Below are 19,475 nucleotides of genomic sequence, written 5' to 3'. Positions count from 1 at the left end.
TATCTAGCCAAACTGGAGGTAAAGCTCTCTCCAATCAAAACTGAACTTGACAGTCAAGAGGAGAAGGTAAACACTTGCACCACACCACAATCATCACATAGTCTCACTAAATCTACACCACCAAAATCCACACATAAAAACACAAAAACATTCATGGAGGCTCTCAGTATTAATCTGCTCAAGCAACAGAGACTTCCAAAGCAGAAATGCAAGCAACCTCCAACCCCAACACAACCTAAATGACACATAGCCCACAGACTCAGTGTGCCACTCAACCACAGCCAATAAGGCAAAACAATGTACCCAACACACTAGTCATAGGTGACTCTATAGTCAGGCACACTGATGCCCCACTCACCAGGCTAAACAAGGAGAAGGTTACTGACAGCTGCCTGTTGGGTGCCAGGATCCGCCACATAACCCACTCACTCAGGTCACTCCATGTTGCTGTGAATGACCTGAGATGTACCTCCCTGGACTATATGAAAAGAGACATGGAAGAGCTCTCCGATCTTGTAGCGCAGGCAGGTATGACCCTAACCCTGAGTAGCATTCTGCCATCACCCAGAATGATGCCACAGTACAAGGAAGGACAAAATGACTGACTTCAACAATTGGCTAAGCTTCTGGTGCCATTCTAAAGGGATCCAGTATCTGTCTGCCTGGGATGACATGGTCAACAGACCACAATGATTTGCCAGAGATGGCCTGCACCTGTCACCCCTGGGATTCCGGATACTGGCTAAGGTTCTTGCCGCCCCTATAGTGCCTTTTTTAGGCAAGGTTTAAATGACAAATTCACCACTGTAACAGGAACAGGCAAGCAAAAACTGAGAGTAATGCTACTCAATGCTAGAAGTCTAAATCTCAAAATGCACTCACTCGAGGCACTCCTTAAAATGGAGAACATCGACATCTGTGCAGTGACTAATACCTGGTTCAAGGCTCCAGAGAGCACCCCTGCACCAGGCTATAACTCATACCACACTTTTCGGCCATGTAACCTGGACCGGAACACCAAAGGTGGAGGTGTGTCCATATTCATTAAGAATATCCACACCTCCAGGCTAGTTGCTCAGCATAATCCAGCCGAGGTTATCCAAGTGCAACTAACTCTGGGCAAAACTGCAATCCAAATTGTAGCTTGCTACAGATCACCCACCATGCCCCAGGATTCCCACTCCTCTTTTCTTGATGTACTGGAAAATATTAGGGTTCAACCAAACACCCTAATAATGGGCGATTTCAACTACCCCACCGTTAACTGGGAAAACTACTCATGTACCAACTCCTTCGCTCAACACTTTCTGGAATTCATAAACTCCAATGCCCTGGATCAACTTATCTACACCCCCACCAGGAGCAACAATATCCTAGATCTAGTCATTACCAACATGAGTGATCGGTGTTCCACACCTGAATTCAACGCCTCATTGGTCCGATCCGACCATAAGTTAATTACCCTAGATATCCACATCCTGCCCCCACCCCCCAATAAGGAAACCATGGTAAAAAATTTCTCCAAAGCCAACTTCATGCTTCTTAAGACAGAAGTGGTGAACTTCATGACACCCATACAGATGGACAATACAGTTACAACTACTGGATCCTACACAATTGCACTTTATAAGCACTTACATGAGTGCATGGATCGTGCTATCCCAAACAGAACCAAGACACTATCCTTCAAAAAAAGGAAGCCAATCTGGTGGTCCCCTGCCATAAACAAACTGTAAAACAGAAGGAAGAAACTGTTGCAAAAGAGAGTAAAATCCCATGAGTGGAGGAGCTCCCTGGTCTGCCTCAGTAAGAAGCTGCAATCCCTGATAAAATCCTCCAAAGCTAGTTATGAAAACAAAATCGTCACTGATTCTAAAGGCAACCACAAAGCATTCTATAGCTATGTCAAGAATCTCAGTGGTAACACTCAGATCTGTTCTGAGTTAAAGCACAATGACACTAAATATACAGACCCAACTGATATTGCCAACATCCTGGCAGATAGGTTCAGTGCTAACTTTACCCTCCCATCTAACTACCGGAAGAATGCAAAGTTCCTGTAATTACGGCTGCACAGGTAAAAACCACACTCTCCAAAGCCAAGAACACAGCATCCATGGGACCAGACAACACCCCAGGCTGCATTCTACATGAACTACAGAAAGAACTAGCACCCCACCTAAGTATCATGTTCAATCATAGCCTCACCTCAGGCTTTGTGCCTGCTGAATGGTGCACAGCGATGGTTAACCCACTCCACAAGGGGGGAGCCACCACGGACCCTGGGAACTACCTCCCCATTAGCCTGACAAGCCTGGTCTGCAAGGCCATGGAATGTATCATTATGGAACTTATAAACAAAGACATTGGTAATCTCCAAACTCTGGACCCCACCCAGTTTGGCTTTGTAAAAGGCAGGCCATGTCTCCTAAACCTGATAGACTTCTTTGAAGCAGTCACCAAAGCCGTAGACAAGGGTAAGGTGGTTCACACAGCCATTCTAGATCTTGCCAAGTCTTTCAGCACCATCCCCCACTCTGGAATTATAGATAAACTCACTAAACTAGGTATAAATCCCTATGTCACAAGATGGGTTGCCAACTGGCTCACTGACAGAAACCACACTGTGAAAGTAACAGACTCTAAATCCAACTTCAGTCCAGTGCAAGTGGAGTACCACAGGGTTTAGTCCTGGGTCCTCTCCTGTTTGGTATCTACTTCTCTGCAGTACAGGCTAACACAGAAGGTCTTTGGCTAATATATGTTAAACATCCACTGCCCTACTTCTCTTGGCATAGCTGGCAATACCTCACATCATCACATCTCACCCCCTTTGAAAACTCAAGCTAGTCTTTTGAGTGACCCTTGAGAAACATGGCTTGAGGGACATGAGCCTCTCTGGGAACACATTAACCCATACCCTGTCTTGAGAACCCATCTGCATTGGCATTTTTGACCCCAAGCTAACTCACATTCCTCCAGTAACCAGTTAACTGGACCACCCCTAATATCTATCCTAACTTGGTCTATTGCTTTAAACACAAAAGCATGATTTTCATTTGCCATGAGGTGTCTTGCTAAGGGACTCTCTAATTTGTTTCTCTCTATGGCATAAGTGTGTTCGTAGACTCTGTCTCGTAGTCTATGTTCGGTTTTTCCAACATAAAATGCGGAACACATTTTACACTTCGCCAAGTAAACCACAAATTTGGAATTACAGTGAAATTTTTCTCTCAATCTATATTTTCTTTTATTTATGTGAAATGTCCCCCATGCGAGTTAGATTGGCAGATCAGACTTAATGCTTTTTCAACACCAGGTCTGAATGGGTCATGTAACATCGCTTGTCTTTTAAAACTTAAAAGTTTAATTAGGTAGAATAAGTAGATCATTTGTTATTATTGAAGAGCATAATAACAGTTGACAGGGGAATTGATATGTATAGTATAAAACAGTTCTTAGACAATAATCCATATGTAAACACTTGAAAGTATTGACCTTAACAGTCGGTTGTCAGTTTAATAATCAGTAGGAGCAGTACCTTATAACGTAATGATAAGTTACAAAAGTTAAAAAGTTATAAAGTCAGACAATTGAAGTATCGATGGTTGTTCTACCATATTCTGATTAGTACAAACACCTGAGAGGGTTATATAGTGAATGACCCTACTTTCATTGTACATATAATTTTTGGAAGTTGTTTTATTTGAATAGCGGCATAATATGAATACAAAGCATGTAGATTTTTATTTTTATCTTTGCCGCACTATTTTTACATGACATTGTATGTACAGTATTTGTTGTGTTTTAAAATGTTATTTTTACGCTGGCTATTGAGATTATAAGCGGATATGGTTTGTTGCAATATGACAATATGTTGCAGTTTTTTACTAATGACCTGACTGTTTAATATTCATGATATTTTAACAGATCAGCTGATCATTGATCATGTGATTTTTTTAGTTTAAATTTGTAAGAAGTTTGTTTTATGTAATCTGATGAAGTTGCCGTATTAACGACAATGAAAAGCGCTTCATTAAAACAGTTTTTTCGTACTTCGCAATTCTATTGGGACCTTTGTTTTGGATAATTTCTATCCTGTCAGTAAGGAGAGCTATGGCACTCATATTTTAGTTAAAAAAATTGTCTGTTTAAACTGTAGCAAACTGCTGTTACAAATGTATCAAACAGCTGTTACAGTTTATAACCTGCCTACATGGAGTGTTTCGGCACTCAAGTTTTAATTAAGAAAAAAAAACACTACAGCCTTAGGTTTGACCACAAATCCAATACTGGCTTTTAAAAGCCGCTATTGCATTAAAGAGTGACTGGGATTAGCTGATCATGCCCCCCAGCACTTTGCACCTGGGATTTTTGCCCTACTCGCCCCACCTTAGTTACACTACTGTATTTTGTTTCATTACTTACTGAAAAACTGTTCAAAACTACAAAATTAAAACACTCTAGCAACCGGTGCTGTATTACATAAGGAATAGGATTTAATACAATCAGGAAGGTAAATCAAAGAACACATGCATGTATGAATGGTCCTAAAAATGTGTGCGATGTGCCTATAGTTTAACAGCCCAAAGGCAAACTTAATCTGCCACTGGTCAGATGCATTTTCTTTGAATGTGGGTTTCAAGCTATGTCAATGAATGTGAGTTTCAATAGCACAGAAGTTTACTGTTAATTCCAAGTCTGTTTTCATTAGGAGACTGTATTCTTTTGCTTAGCAAATGTCTACCAATGTTTGTGCCATACAATTTGAAATAAACATGTTAAATGAAATCCAAATATCTGTAATCATTGTAGAAGTAAAGAAGAAAATAGTTTGCACACTGACAGGTTTGAACAGTGTTTATGGCAACTGGTTAGAAACAGTAATGGGACACTGGAACACTTGCGGGGGGGGGGGGGTTGATGTAGCTTGCTGTGTTGAGGGATGCTATGTGTGGAGAGGGCCCCGATCCATTTCACTGTCTAAGTCCCCAGTTGACTATTATACAAGCTCTGGTGCTGCTGTTAAATGCACATTAACTACAATTTCCATAACAGGTCTACATAAATAGTATGCACTCCACGAAGCATATCACACTCACAAAGCAGATATTTATGCAGTCACATCCCCTACCAATGTTGCTTTCATCTGAGATACCCTCCAGCAGGAGTATCAAATACCACTATCTGTGTGATATAGTCCTTTCCCTGCAAAACAACAGTAGAGATTATTACAGTGTACATAATTTATCAAGTGCAAGGGGGGTTAGCAAGCTGTACATGACCTTTAACAACAATAACAGTAGACATGATAGACCTCTGTGTTTCTACTATAACTATGGCTTAACTGCATATGTACACAGAAGCAGAACACTATGTGCTTTGCACTATATTGTCCTACAGCACAGAAACATATACACTGTTATAGCACTGTAGCCCAGTAAAGAAAACAAATTCATCCCACTGCTGCATGAACGTACCTCGAAGCTACAACATAAACACACATTTAAAATTACCATAGTTTCAGTCCATTTATTAAGCTAACATTTATTGACATGGTAGCAGATAATATCACGTTTTGGGATATACACAACTTTAAAACAAGTAACCTTCAGCAAATGTACAGCTCTATTCACTTTGAACATGCTTAAGGAATTTACACAGGCATCAGTTCCCAGTGTAAATAAATGGCTACAGGAAATATTATCTTATAGCCAATCAGATTATGGCTTATGTCCTAAATTATAGTGGCATAAACTGCTTCATAATATTCGCTTCACAACACAACATAAATCACTTTTCATAAGGATTTTTTTTTCACAAAGTATGGAAAACAAGCAACATTATTTGTAATGCCACTTGTTTGTCTAACAAATAAATAAATAAATAATTGTTCCTTTACTCAGAAAAGCCTGGACAATAAAGTAAACCCCCTTAAACCATTTTGTTTCTCCACTGTCCAGAAGCCTGGAAAAAAAAAGAAAACTGTCACTATGCAAATTAAAAAAATGAGAACTGTTGTGACCTTTTAAGGAATCAACAACATGCACAGCTTTGTTGTCACTAATAGACACTTTGGAGAACTATGAACACAGAGATAGCAGTGATCATATTTTAGGTTGAAGTAAAGAATTTGATTCAATACATTACACAACGTATTTTCACAACTCAAAATCTATGGCCTAGGATACAACAAATAAACCTGGTTTATTAGTGATCCACAGAGTAGAGTTTGATTTGAACAGTGTTTCCCACTCCTTCTGACAAGCAATGAAAGGGGCACTTCAATAGTGGGTACTTGGGCCATTATTATTCGTATTACCACTAAATGTGCTACCTAGCAGAGGCAGCTCTGCCCACTTCTCCTGAAACACAGATGACTTAACAGTATAATAATTCCAAGTCTGAACAGCAGCTTAGGCTTTATTTGCTATTGTCTGGAAAAGCTAGGCTTAGCAATTAAATTTCTCATAGTGCTTTTTAGAACAGAACGTTAGCAGGATAAGAAGAGCACCTATTTGTCTCTACACCCAAATAAGGTGTTTAACAGTGGGTAGCTAACTAACTATTAGTATATATTACCTGACTCTTTACTTCCATTCACATTGCACATAAGAATTAGTATTTCCAAAGCCATGGCTACTCTGACAGCCCGCAGAACACAGAAGCAATGTTTCCTAAAACAAACAAAAAAATAAATAAATGAATGACTGAAAAAGGGTTCTACCTTAAAGTGTGCATGACCTATTTTTGCAGGATATTCAAAGAAACTACAAAAAAGGCTACAGCTAATGCAAACTGAAAACTGTTTTGTGACAGTAGATACTTTCAAAGGACATCACTATGTATCAGTGTGTGACATTATCTGCTTGGTAGCAATTTCCCATGACAATCTTCTCATTTTCACTTAAATTTATAAGTTGTGTAGTTTAGGTCATTGCAGAATCTTAAAGCAAAACTTATAATCCTGAACATTCAGATGAAGTAGTACTATTGCACATGATGTAGATATTCCCTTATAACGAAAATTCTTGAAACACACATGGAATCCTTTCATATTTGACATAAAAGCAGCACCCACACTAGTAGGTTCACCAGGACATTAAAACACATCACCATAGAAGTCTCTTATAAATATATGGATTCAATTAAATAATCAGCATACTCCTTACAGATGCTTTCTTGGAGGGAATTTTCTTGGAATTGCTATGTTTTTGAACACGTTTAGTCCTTATGATCTTTTATCCCCCCCATGCCTGCCAAACCTTGGTAAAAATCTCTGCGCATTTATTTTTTTCTTGGAGTAACAGATTACTACGTAACCTTCATACAGGCATCCATAAGGAGATTTTATTAATGTAGCTACAATGTCCCATCACATGCTATGTCAGGACGTCAGCAGCGAGGGGAAGTACATCTAATAGGTGTAGAATGGAGCTGTCACTCACTACAGCAAAATATTTAACCTCTCGAACAAGTCTACCTTCCTCAGGAGCAGACACCTGCCACTAGGTCAACAAACTCTAACAGGGAAGTGTCAGCAAGAGCTATGAGCCTGGACATCTGTCAATCTCCCCTTTGAGCTGCAGTTCCTGTTGTACAAGGTTTGATTCCTTCAGCTCTCATTTGCCTACTATGTGACCTTGAGCAAGTCACTTAACTAGACATGGCTCATGGGTCTCCACTGAAAGTGGACTGTGTGTCCAGTGAGCCTATTTAGTTAACAAATGAGCATTATTATTATTAGTATTATTATTATTATTGTTTGAGACAGGTGATTTGCCATTGCTTCTTCTCTCGTCTCCCTCCATGGATGTATACGTTGTCACTTTCACCTCTACCTGAGCCTAGGTTGACTGGGTCATAGTCAGGATATCATCTTTCTGTGATGTGGTGCTGCATACAGATTATTACTATTATTTGTTTTATGTAGTCGTAATATTATGTATTTCATAACAGCTCTAACGGTATACACATACATTTTTATTTTTATAAGTCATGGCCGAAAAGGGCCTTGGTAATCTGGTCCAAACAACAAACCCAGAAACAAATGAATAAAACTGAGCCAAGTGTAAATTAAGGTAACAACCTAGTACAAAGTAATGAGAGGCAGGATAGAGGAATGGGAGTAGAGGTGGTGAATATGGATAATTTAAATACTTGGGATCAACAGTTCAGAGTAATGGTGAGTGTGGAAGAGAGGTGAAGAAGAGAAAACAGGCAGGATGGAGTGGGTGGAGAAGAGTGTCAGGAGTGATTTGTGACAGACGAGTACCAGTAAGAGTGAAAGGGAAGGTATACAAGAGGGTAGTGAGACCAGCTATGTTATATGTGTTGGAGACAGTGGCGTTGACAAAAAGGCAGGAGTCAGAGCTTGACATGGCAGAGTTGAATATGTTAAGATTTGCACTGGGTGTGAAGAGGATGGACATGATTAGGAATAAGTATATTAGAGGGTCAGCCCAGGTTGGAAGGTTTGGAGACAAAGCCAGAGAGGCAAGATTACGTTGGTTTGGACATGTGCTGAGGAGGGATGCAGAGTATATTGGGAAAAAGATGCTAAGAATGGAGCTGCCAGGTAACAGGAAAATAGGAAGGCCTAAGATAAGGTTTATGGATGTGGTGAGAGAGGGCATGCAGGTGGTTGGTGTGACAGAGCAAGATGCAGAGGACAGGAAGAAATGGAAACAGTTGATCTGCTGCGGTGACCCCTAACGGGAGCTGCTGGAAGAAGAAGAAGAAGAAGAATCTAGTACAAATTAAACTGCAGTATCCCTAGTATTAAAGGAGAATTGAAGTAATACATTAGCTAAAAGTGGTTCTGAAGTGTATCTGTTGAAATTATTAAAATTATTCATTTGGGTGGAGAGCACTTCTTTGAATTACTTTTTGGATGTTTTGTTGGTGCTATCAAACAGCACAAAGGTTATCTTATTATAAATACTCCTATATCCTGCCTTTTAATATGTTATCCAGTTACCTCTAGTACTGTCAGTCTACATACTCAGCCATTTAGAAACAGTGTCCACATTCAACTTTTTTACTAATAATGGATTCTTGTCACTCTCAAATCAGAATTTGTATGCCACAAGGTTCCATCCTTGGCCCTCTACTTTTCTCTGTCTTCACCAACCAGCTCCATGCTGCCACACTTCATGCATCAGTTATACAATACGCAGACGACTCAACTCTGATATGTTCAGCATCCTCCCTGCAAGACCTGCATACCATAACTCAAGATTACTTTTTGTCTGTGGAACATTGGCTCACTGATTCCCAACTTATACTAAACCCCAGTAAAACTAAACTACTACTCTTTGACCCAACCAGAACGCCCCCAGTCCTTTATGATCCATTCCAAAGACCAAACTGCCATACTCCCAACAACTCATACCAAACTACTGGGAGTGGAATTCAACAATAACCTAAGATTTGTTATCCACATCACTCAAGTCATAAAAAAGCTCCACTAAAAATAGGTCTATTATACAGGAAAAAGTTATTTTTAACTGCCAGTATTAAAGCTACAATTGCCCATACTCACCTCCTCTCAACCCTCCAATATTTTTCCCCTATACTAACCAACCTTTGCAAAGCTGACCTCTCCAAATTAAATTCTTGTTACAATAAAAAAGCCAAATTTGCCACAGATGCCACATAGAAAACTCACCACCGTATATCACTTAAACAACTTAACTGGTTAGAACTTTCCCAGCTAATTCGCTTCAACCAACATTTGCCTTTAAACTACTACAGAAACCAGATAATACCCCAGCTCTCCAAAATCTTATAAGACAACACACCTCCTCTAGATCCCTTTGCTCAAACAGCAAACTCCTCCTCGATGTCACAAAAGCCAGTAACTCAGCTGGAGAATCACTCTTCTCCTATTATACTTCTAAAACTTGAAACAACCTCCCATCCACTAAAGCCAATAATAACTCTATGACACAATTCAAAATCCTACTAAAATCACATTTAATTGACACTTGGCTTTGCCCTTGTAACCATCCTGGCTAACTCTACTCATAGCACGATTAACCAAATACTACTATTCAACTTCATTAACTAAAGTCCACTGTGTTATGGTCAACTATTGTACCTACAGACAAGCATTCATACATTAAAATAACTCCTACTCTCTTCATCTCTCTGAAACTTGCAGAATTACGCATGAGTCAAACCTACCCACCTCTAGGCAATAGTATTAAGCTCTGTACACATGCATTGTGAATGTATTGAAGTATTTTTATTTATTCTGGCCACTAAACTATTTCTCCTATGTATCTGACCATGTATACATTCTTACATTTAATAACAATCTGCTGCCTCTATTGTAACTGACAACTTTTATCACCTGTATAAAAATATGCTTCTTTTATTACTATAATTGTATAATCTGTATGTGCTTACTGTATTATGTAATTCTTACTACTTATAATTGGAGCTTTTCTCCCTGGGCCTCTGCTGAAAAAGGACCTGTGTCCAGTCGGACTTTCCCGGTAAACAAATGTTAAATAAATAAAAATAAATAAATAAACTGTACATGCACTAGATTTAAAATTATTGTCATTCTTATATCAGCATGCAAACTCTTACAATGCATACTCTTGGGCTGAAACACTTATTGTCACTTTTGTTGTATAAGCAGCATCTGTTTACTTAAAGACCTTTCACACATTTCATCTTTAGTAATACTCAAACAATTTTCCTTATGCATTTTCAAAGCTATTTTGAAATACTCATTGCTCCTTTTGTTTAGGTTGCCATACAGTGCTATATTCAATACTATAAAGCAATTACTGTGTTTGGAATTTGCACCATTTGCTATGTTCCAAAAATTCATTCTGTTCATTTAGTTCAATACTTGTTTACTAAAATGACCATTTTATAACTTATTAATTACTGCTGATTACCCTTATGGTGCTTGTACTGTTAATGAAAATCACCTAATGCTCTTCATTTTCCTTAGTAGATTTTACATATGGGTTCGCTGCATATAGGTTCTTCATAATTATTAATGTGCATTTTTCATGTATTGTAGCAAGACTAACAAACCTTTGGAGATGGATATTATCTTGTTACCATATACAATACCAGTTATGCAGTTTTTGATGCAAAAGTGTCTTATCTTTGCATTTTATTTTGTTAAGTTTGGCCCTTGAGTTTTATTTATTAATTTATTTATTTATTGACATTTGGTAATCAGTTAGTCTAACTGGGCTAGGAGTCTGTTTTCAGTGGAGACCCGAGGAGAAAAGCTCCAGTTACATACAGGTTACAGCAAATAAAATTCCCCACTCCAAGATATTACAATTAAAACTACAGAACATCAAGAAAAATATTGTAAATTACATAAACATAATAACAACCAAGTAGCTATGTACAATATATACAAAATACAGCAAGTAGGACTATCTGTAGTGAAAGGTTTGGTGGACTAAGATGAGCCCTAAGAAGGATAGTTAGTGATGGGGAGAGACTAGTTCATATACATACTGACACATGTTTAGATATTGTGAGAGGGGAGTGTGATGGAGTTAGGTGGGGTCCTAACAGTAGCAGGTGTTGGTGTTAAGTAGATGAAGTTTGAGTTCTTTTTTAAAAAGTAATGGCTGGGTAATGCATTAGAATGGAGTTTATTCCATGCTTGGGCCACAGTGCATTTATATAGTAATTTGCCCATGTTTTTCTTTGGTTGATAAATGTCTAGGAGTTGCTGGTTTGAGGTTCAGAGGGTCCGAGAGGGGGTATAGGTGGATACCAGGATGGAGAAAGCTGGGCAGGATTAGGGTTTATGTAATATGGAGTGTATTATTTTAAACTGAGATAGGAGGAGTTGTTGGGGGAGTCTGAGCCATTGGAGACAGTTTAGTGCAATGCAGTGATGGGACCTGTAAGGAGAGTTGGTGATAAATATAGTTATTTTATGGTATGTTTGCTGGAGTTTGGACAGTGTTGTGGTCTGAATGTTGGTTAGGACAGGGGCAGCATAAAGAAGGGATGGGAGGAGAAGAGCATGATCCAGAGAGGGTCTAGCATTTGAAGTTAGAAAGATTTTGTTACGGTAGAGCAAGCCAGATTTCTGGTGAGCTTTTTTTATACATTGGAGCATATGTAAGTTAAATTTAAGTTCATCTTCAATGATGGCACCGAGGAGCTTAGAGGGTGAATAATGGTGTTGTTAGAGGATGTGATAGCAAAGGTGGATTTAAGATGAGAGAGCAAATGAGGGAGAAAAAGCATGAGTTTGTTTTTTTGGGGTTTAGACTGAGTAGATTGTTGGACAGCCACTTTTCAATTGTTAGAACGGTGTTTTGGGTATTACTGGAGAAGGAGATGAGGGTCTAGTCATCTGCATGTTGAATTCGGGAGGATTGATTGCAGGCTGTGTGAAGTTCATTAGTGAAGATGTTAAACAGGATGGGACCTAAGATGGAACCTTGGGGAACACCGCATGGAACATTAATGGAGGGTGAGCAGGAAGAGAGACATCTGACAGATTGTTGCCTACAAGAGAGGTAGCTTGAGAACCAGGCTAGGAAGGCAGCAGATAGCTTGAGATTAGCTATTTCAGATAGCAGTAAGTGGTGAGATACAGTGTCTAAAGCTTTGGAGAGGTCAAGGAAGAGACAAGCATTGAGTTGGTTATTGTCATGGGCTTCAGCAACTGTGTGAGTGAAGGACAGGAGGGCAGTGGCTGTGCTATGGTTTGGTCAGAAACCATGTTGAGTGGGAGTAAGAAGGTTTTCTTGGAGGAGATAGTTGAGAAGCTGTTTATGTATGCATTTTTCAAGTATTTTAGAGAAAAGGGGAAAGGATGGTGATAGGTCTGTAGTTACATGGGTCAGTTGAGTTTCCTGCTTTGTGCAAGGGGATGGTGAAGAAGGATTTCCAAGTAGAAGGCAGTGTAGATTCTTGAATGGATCAATTAATTAATAGGGATACAGGATAGGCTATGGATTCAGCAGCTAGTTTGAGGAAGATAGGGAGATTTTCAATGGAGGGAGAGCAGGGTTTAAGCTTTAGTAAAAGTGACTTAATGTAGGAGGTACGTACATGTTGGAAGGAGAAGAGGTTTTTGTTGAGTGGGATAGAATGGGTGGGGGAAGTAGATGTGTTGAATGTAGGCAGTGTGAGTTTTTGGACAGTGTCAATGAAGTGTTTATTGAGGTGTATAGCAGTTTCAAGAGGAGTATTATTTGGGAAGGGGGAGGGGTTGGAAGGACAACCTGGACAGAGGATTTTTTAAGGGTAGTCCAGAATTTATGAGGGTTGGATTTGCAATTGATTTGGGAAGAGTTGTAGTAGGACTTTTTGTCATTATTGTTTTTCTTTTTTTGACTTTTACATGAGCAGTATAATGGGAAATTAAATTAATTAGTTTTTTTTCATAGCTGACAACCCCTGTATGATATATCATAAAAGTCAGAACCCACAAAGCCTCATTACCTAAATCAATGTATAGGTTACAGTATTTCTATAATAAATACATCAACAGAACCTGGTTCATTGAAAAATAAGTTGTCAACTAGTTCTTTCAGACTGAACATCTAATAATAAAAATTAATAGATATAATGATGTAGTAGTAAAAACATAATCTAAGTAAGAAGCGACCCCTCTAAAGAGGTAACTAGTTTTGATTACTCATAATGTACTGCAGTTCTAAGTAAATCATTGTCAAATGCCTATCATGACACCATTTTGTGGGAAAAAAACAGGATAATCAGGGAAACCAAATAATCAAATAGCACAGTGTAATCCTCTTTTTTTTATTTTTATTTTTTTTTGCAAAATCACTTGTAACTTTTTACATGATCAATATAATGGGAAATTACATTAATTTTAAGCAAAGATGCTTCTGAATGTCAACAATACACTCTAACCATTTATACATCTCTTCTTAGTTAAAATGTGTTTTCTGATACATATAAATCCAGAGTATATTGGTTGTTATAACATGAAAATGAATGCATTTCATAATAGTAATTTAGTACAACTAAAGCCTTGCAAAAATCTATATGTACTGCTGTTGAAAAATAATACCGTATTCTCTTTAAACTCAGTTGGTTTTGCATTAAAAAAACACATTGCATTAAGTAATTTTATTATGTTTTTGTTATGCATGTCATATTCTTTCAGTCACCTCGTCTGAAATTTTGGTCAGTACAAGGCTTTCTTCTCAACTGCTGACTCACAGTTGCCAGTTCTCCCTTTACACTACATTTTGATTCATATTTTTCTTTTGAACCTACTTTAACAATCTAGCGTCCACTTGTGCCCCTTTTTGTTTAATTATTCCTGCTAGGATGAGAGGCCTAGAGCACATTAGTTCCTCTTAGGCCATGAGTCAATCACAGGGAGTGGTAGTATCACCTGCAATGGGGATTAGGGATTTTTCACTTAGCCCTAATATTTCCTCTGTGCATAACCATAGACGCATTAGGAAAGGGTGTGCAGCAAACCACTGTGGTTGTCCATAACCTGTATCTGTGAGTAATGAAACCCATCAGAAGATTTTGCATCCTTGTAGGCAGTTGCATCAGTCCAATCTATGATCACCACTAGGGATAAGGAATGGAGATTGTACCCTTGGTATTTGCTTCCAGAGAGAGAAAGAGAGAGACAAGCAGCTTCTGTCATATGAGTCATTTCCTTCCCTCAGCCAGCACTTGTAGTGAATGGGCTGCTAATCAAACCCTGAACATCTGGGTTAAAGTACAGGCTTTATCTCTGTATTTGACAGAGCTGGCCCCTTTTGACCAATTCTTGCTGCTTTAGAATGTAGATGGCTCTTGTACACAGTAGGTGACCTCATCACCATTTATGTGAATTTGTCCCAAATGTATATTCACAGTGATATTAACTACACAGAGACCAGAACTGACCTTCAGTGTTTATTTTACTCATGAAGTCTGTTTTTTATAAGACAAACCCAGTGAGTTGACTGTATACACATTCTGTGCACGGGGAAATCAGTACGTGTTTTCTTTTTAAGCAGAATACATATTTTAAGTATTCTTTAAATATGTATTTGTACCCTAACGGCTACAGAATAAATTACAATAAATGAATAAGTAATACTCATCTTTGTATAGCCAGTGTCACATATGGCCTATTAAATGGATTTATAGAGCAGGGCATATCCCCATAGATTAAAAACAGCAGTTTCTGACTGCAGAAGAATAGTGACTTCGGTATGTATGGGGCCAGCATTTATTTTAGGAGAAAGACTGGAGTCACCCTGGTTTAGCAGTTAATGATGCAACCTGTTGGGCATGGTATATACTTAAAATTTAGATCTGGTTCCTACTGCATTCACTACCAAACTGTACAACTTGGAGTAAGTTATTCAGAGTAAATATAATTCATCCATAGACACGTATTTGCATCTAGCAGATTTTTAAACCACTATTAGCAGAGACTAAGCAAGCAGAAAATATTTTTCTTTGATGTACATAACCAGGTAATATTTCAGGTTGTACTAACATCTGTGTAATGAATTATAGAACAGTGGTAGCATTCAAGCAATATTAGACTCAGTTATACCAACTCAGCCCTCATTGCTTGCATCTTCCTCACACACTGTCATTCCAACTCAACACATATATTGATTTGCACATAAATGTTTACTGACATGTATTCACACCACAGCATCTGCTCTCTCACACATTGTGTAATTAGGGCTCATTCATATATTTACACTCTGTCAGCCTCTTGCTAAGCTAACATTGTGCTTCATTAAATCTTAACTACTTCTAAGCCAGTTAAAAAGAAGTGGTTTTGCTTTTGATTCTTATTTATTAAAAGATTGTAAATACACAGATTTTAATTATTTCACACATTATCCTCATGCAAGCTACTACTGCAGCTGTAAAATGTTTCATTCATTATTCATTGACTAGCTTTGTGTTGGCAGATGCAAAGTCTATAAAACCAATTCAATTTAAAAGAATAGAAATGCTTTTTAAGTTATGTAGCTATGATCAAAAGTATCAAAATGCAAAAGCTGGGAGTCCATCAGACTTTTATGTTATCTTATATAGAGGAGAGGTGATGGCAGAGATGAAGTAATTTTAAAGTAGTGATGTTAAAGAAGCGAAAGTATTTTGAATATTTGTTTGAGTTCTTATGAACTAATGAGGCCGTGGTATATTTAACTTACTAGTGTTTTGACAAATGCCAATTTTGTGCATAAAACTGAGTGAATAATTATTTTGTTGTTAAATACTGTGTTATATGTAAGTGACCCCATAAGGGCATACAGTGTTTAAGCTACATGGCTTCTGCATTCCAATCACCTTTTACTTTTTAAGTCTTTATGGGTACATTTCGGCCAATAAAACCAAACACGAATAGCTGTGGATATGCATTTATATCCCATGGGCCTTCATCACAGGAGGTTTAAGGTAAATTCTAGCCTGACTGGGTTTTTCTTGTAATTTTTACTGAATGGTTTGCCTATATGACATTTTTACCCTTTGGTTTGCATAAAACAATAAATTACATACTTAAGTGCTTTATGTGGTGATAAAGACTTCCACTCCTTATGCAATGGGAGACACCCTAAACAATTAATTATAGCCAACTCTGGAATTCCCATACATGAGGGAATAAGCTGAAATTCCCTTTCTGAAAATATTATTTTGATTGGTTTCATTCAAGGAAGCAGTATTCAATGAAAGTCAGTCTACTCAAGAGATAACTCAATTGAATGAAAATAACACAGTATTTATTGAAAATAATAGGGGTCTTTATTAAATCCATGTTTATGTATCTTATTTATATAACACTAAAACAGATGACATGTAGCCTATATATGTTTATACAAGAATATAGTTTTTTCCCCAGCCCTTTAATCCACAACCAGAATTTCACTTCTTGGAAAATCTAAAATGGATTTACTTTCTTGCTGTATAATGCCTCCCCCACATATTGCCTTTTACACAAGCTAAAAACAAGATTTTTGTTTCAGTTTCTTCTTTACATTTTGAATTATTTTCACAACAAACAGTTGTAAATTATCATATTCATTCTTATTTCTATGTTAGTTTCTTTCTGTAACTTTCTACTCTTTTCTCAAAACATCTCAATTCTCTTAGAACCTGTGAAAACATGTTTTGCTGTCTCTTGTTTCTTACATATTGTGCATTGTCTTTCTGTGTACTATTTACCTTCATATACAATTCACTGTTAGCCTGCACAACATTAGTTTCATGCTAGACTAGGCGAATCTGAAGGGAAGAAGACTACAGGTAAGGAGAAGATGACTACAGGTAAGGAGAAGATGAGTACAGGTAAGGAGAAGATGACTACAGGTAAGGAGAAGATGACTACAAAGCCCTTTTCCATCAAGGTTCCTGCTGGTTCAGTATAGTACAATGACTGGTTTCCTATGATCAGGTCTGCAATGCTCTACCCTTTGGTGAGAGCAGAGGCTTCCATGTGACATGTACCTGAGACTGTGTTATAGTGAAGGACTGGAGCGTTTCATTTCAACTGGTTAGTTTCTGTGGGAGCATTGGCTGTGTATTAATTAGTTGACATGTGGAGGGTCCAGCCTTACAGACTTTAAATAGCAGTAGGCTTGCTCAGTTGTTATGCTGCTGAGCAAGCACAGCAGAGCAAACTAAATTTTGTGTATCAGGTATCCAACAAAACAACCTAGCCTACAACAGGTAAGGCAGCCTCTTCATTTCATTGTCTTTGTCACAACATAGTTGTTCTACTGTAACTGATTTTACTACTACCTTATTTCATACAGTGAAATAATTTCCTCTTTTTTGAGCTTATTAGCTTCCTGTCTACACCTCTTGAACATTTTGCTGAAGTTAACACTTTTTGGCTGACTGTTACATCATTAAGTTTAAACAATGTTGCACTATTGCACATTGTTAATATTGTATGGGCTGTACACATTTCCTTTGATGCCCATAGTGGTATTAATTTAAAAAAAAATGACTATTGTATCTTGCTGATTTGGTGCTGTTGCTTACTGTTGGCAATAATGCAGTGTTGTCTGTTATTGATACTAGGTATATGAAAAGCAAAATAACTTATCTCATTTATTGATTGCACTTCTTTGATCATTGGTACTGTTGCATTTCTGACTGCCACTAATTTCTGTATTGTTATAACACTTAAAGCCACACACACACACACACACACACACACACACACACACACACACACACACACACACACACACACATAACATTTCCACTAAACCAACTTATACTGAAGTTTTTTAAGAGAACACTGCCTAAGCCTCTCAGGTTAAAGATTAACAAAGCTCAGACATTAGTTTACACAGCAACACCTCTACCTTCACACTGAAAACTCATAGCCAGTACACATACCTCTAGGAGTCACAAGGATGCAGACTCCAAGCCCTTACATTCCTCAGAGACTGCATCTAACCATGGTCATATTTTAGTAATAGGTGACTCTATTGCAGGAGTACAGACACACTCTCACCAGGATGGATAAGAACAGGCTGTCAGTTTGATGTCTTTCTGGAGACAAGATCTAGGGCATATTAAGGGCTCTTAGATCCCTTTGTACCGACAAAGATGATTGTGACTTGATAGTGATCCACATGGGGGCGAATGACTGGGCACAAGGATGTGACTGAGCTTGCTATGCATGTGCCTGAAGCGGGAAAGAGACTGGCCTTGGGTGGTATTTTCCATCACTGAGAATGATACAGAGATTCAAAAATAAGATAACTGTCTTCAGTAATTGGCTGTATAGCTGGTGTCATTCTAGAGGATACAGTATGAGTTAGTTTGGGATGAGATAGGTGACAAGCCTTCCTTCTTTTCCAGAAAAGATCTTTTGTATTCTCAGATTTCAAAGTCATCATAAACAACACTAATTACCACTTCATAGCCAGCTATAGAACACAGTCTATGCCCCCTTCTGAGTACAGTAGTTGTCTTAACACACTATTTTAAATCCTTACTAAACCCAACACCTTTTTAATGGGGGACTTCAGCAAACCATTAATAAACTCTCTGACCTACACTTCTAATGGTCAACATAGCATGCCTAATGCTTCCATAATATTACAACTGTTAAATCCCTTTTATATATAGTTAACCATCCTACTAAGGGCCTTAATGTCATTGATCTTGTCTTCACAAATATGGCTAAATTTTGCGCATTTCAGCATGCTTGTTATATCAGAAATTAAATTACTGACCCCTTCCTTTAAAACTGGTGGTTTATTCCCTGTAAATACCTTTGTGTTTAAGTACATCTCAAAACAAACGTCAGTCACTTGATGTCATCAATTCTACTGTAATTCTCATCCAATGGATCCCACTGCTAAGGTTGTTACCAATACCTCTGATGTCTACTCCTTCTTAAATAGTTGTATTGAAAATTTATTTAAAACAACTCCCTACATTGAAATACTTGTGTTAATAAATTATATAACAAGAGAAAGAAGTTGCTTAATGCTCATAAGAGG

General features: G+C 38.0%; 1 protein-coding gene across 4 annotated transcripts in view; it reads left to right on the top strand.

The window, feature by feature from the left end:
• Window positions 1–19,475, top strand: part of PTPRO (protein tyrosine phosphatase receptor type O) — a 1,723,724-nt gene that overhangs the window by 511,224 nt on the left and 1,193,025 nt on the right. The window lies entirely within an intron of this gene.

This window comes from Protopterus annectens, chromosome 11.part0 (genome assembly GCF_019279795.1).
Source record: "Protopterus annectens isolate FY-2018-M chromosome 11.part0, PAN1.0, whole genome shotgun sequence".
Lineage (NCBI taxonomy): Eukaryota > Metazoa > Chordata > Ceratodontiformes > Protopteridae > Protopterus > Protopterus annectens.
The sequence above is the reverse complement of the archived record's forward strand: the minus strand, read 5'-3'. Positions and strand labels throughout refer to the sequence as shown.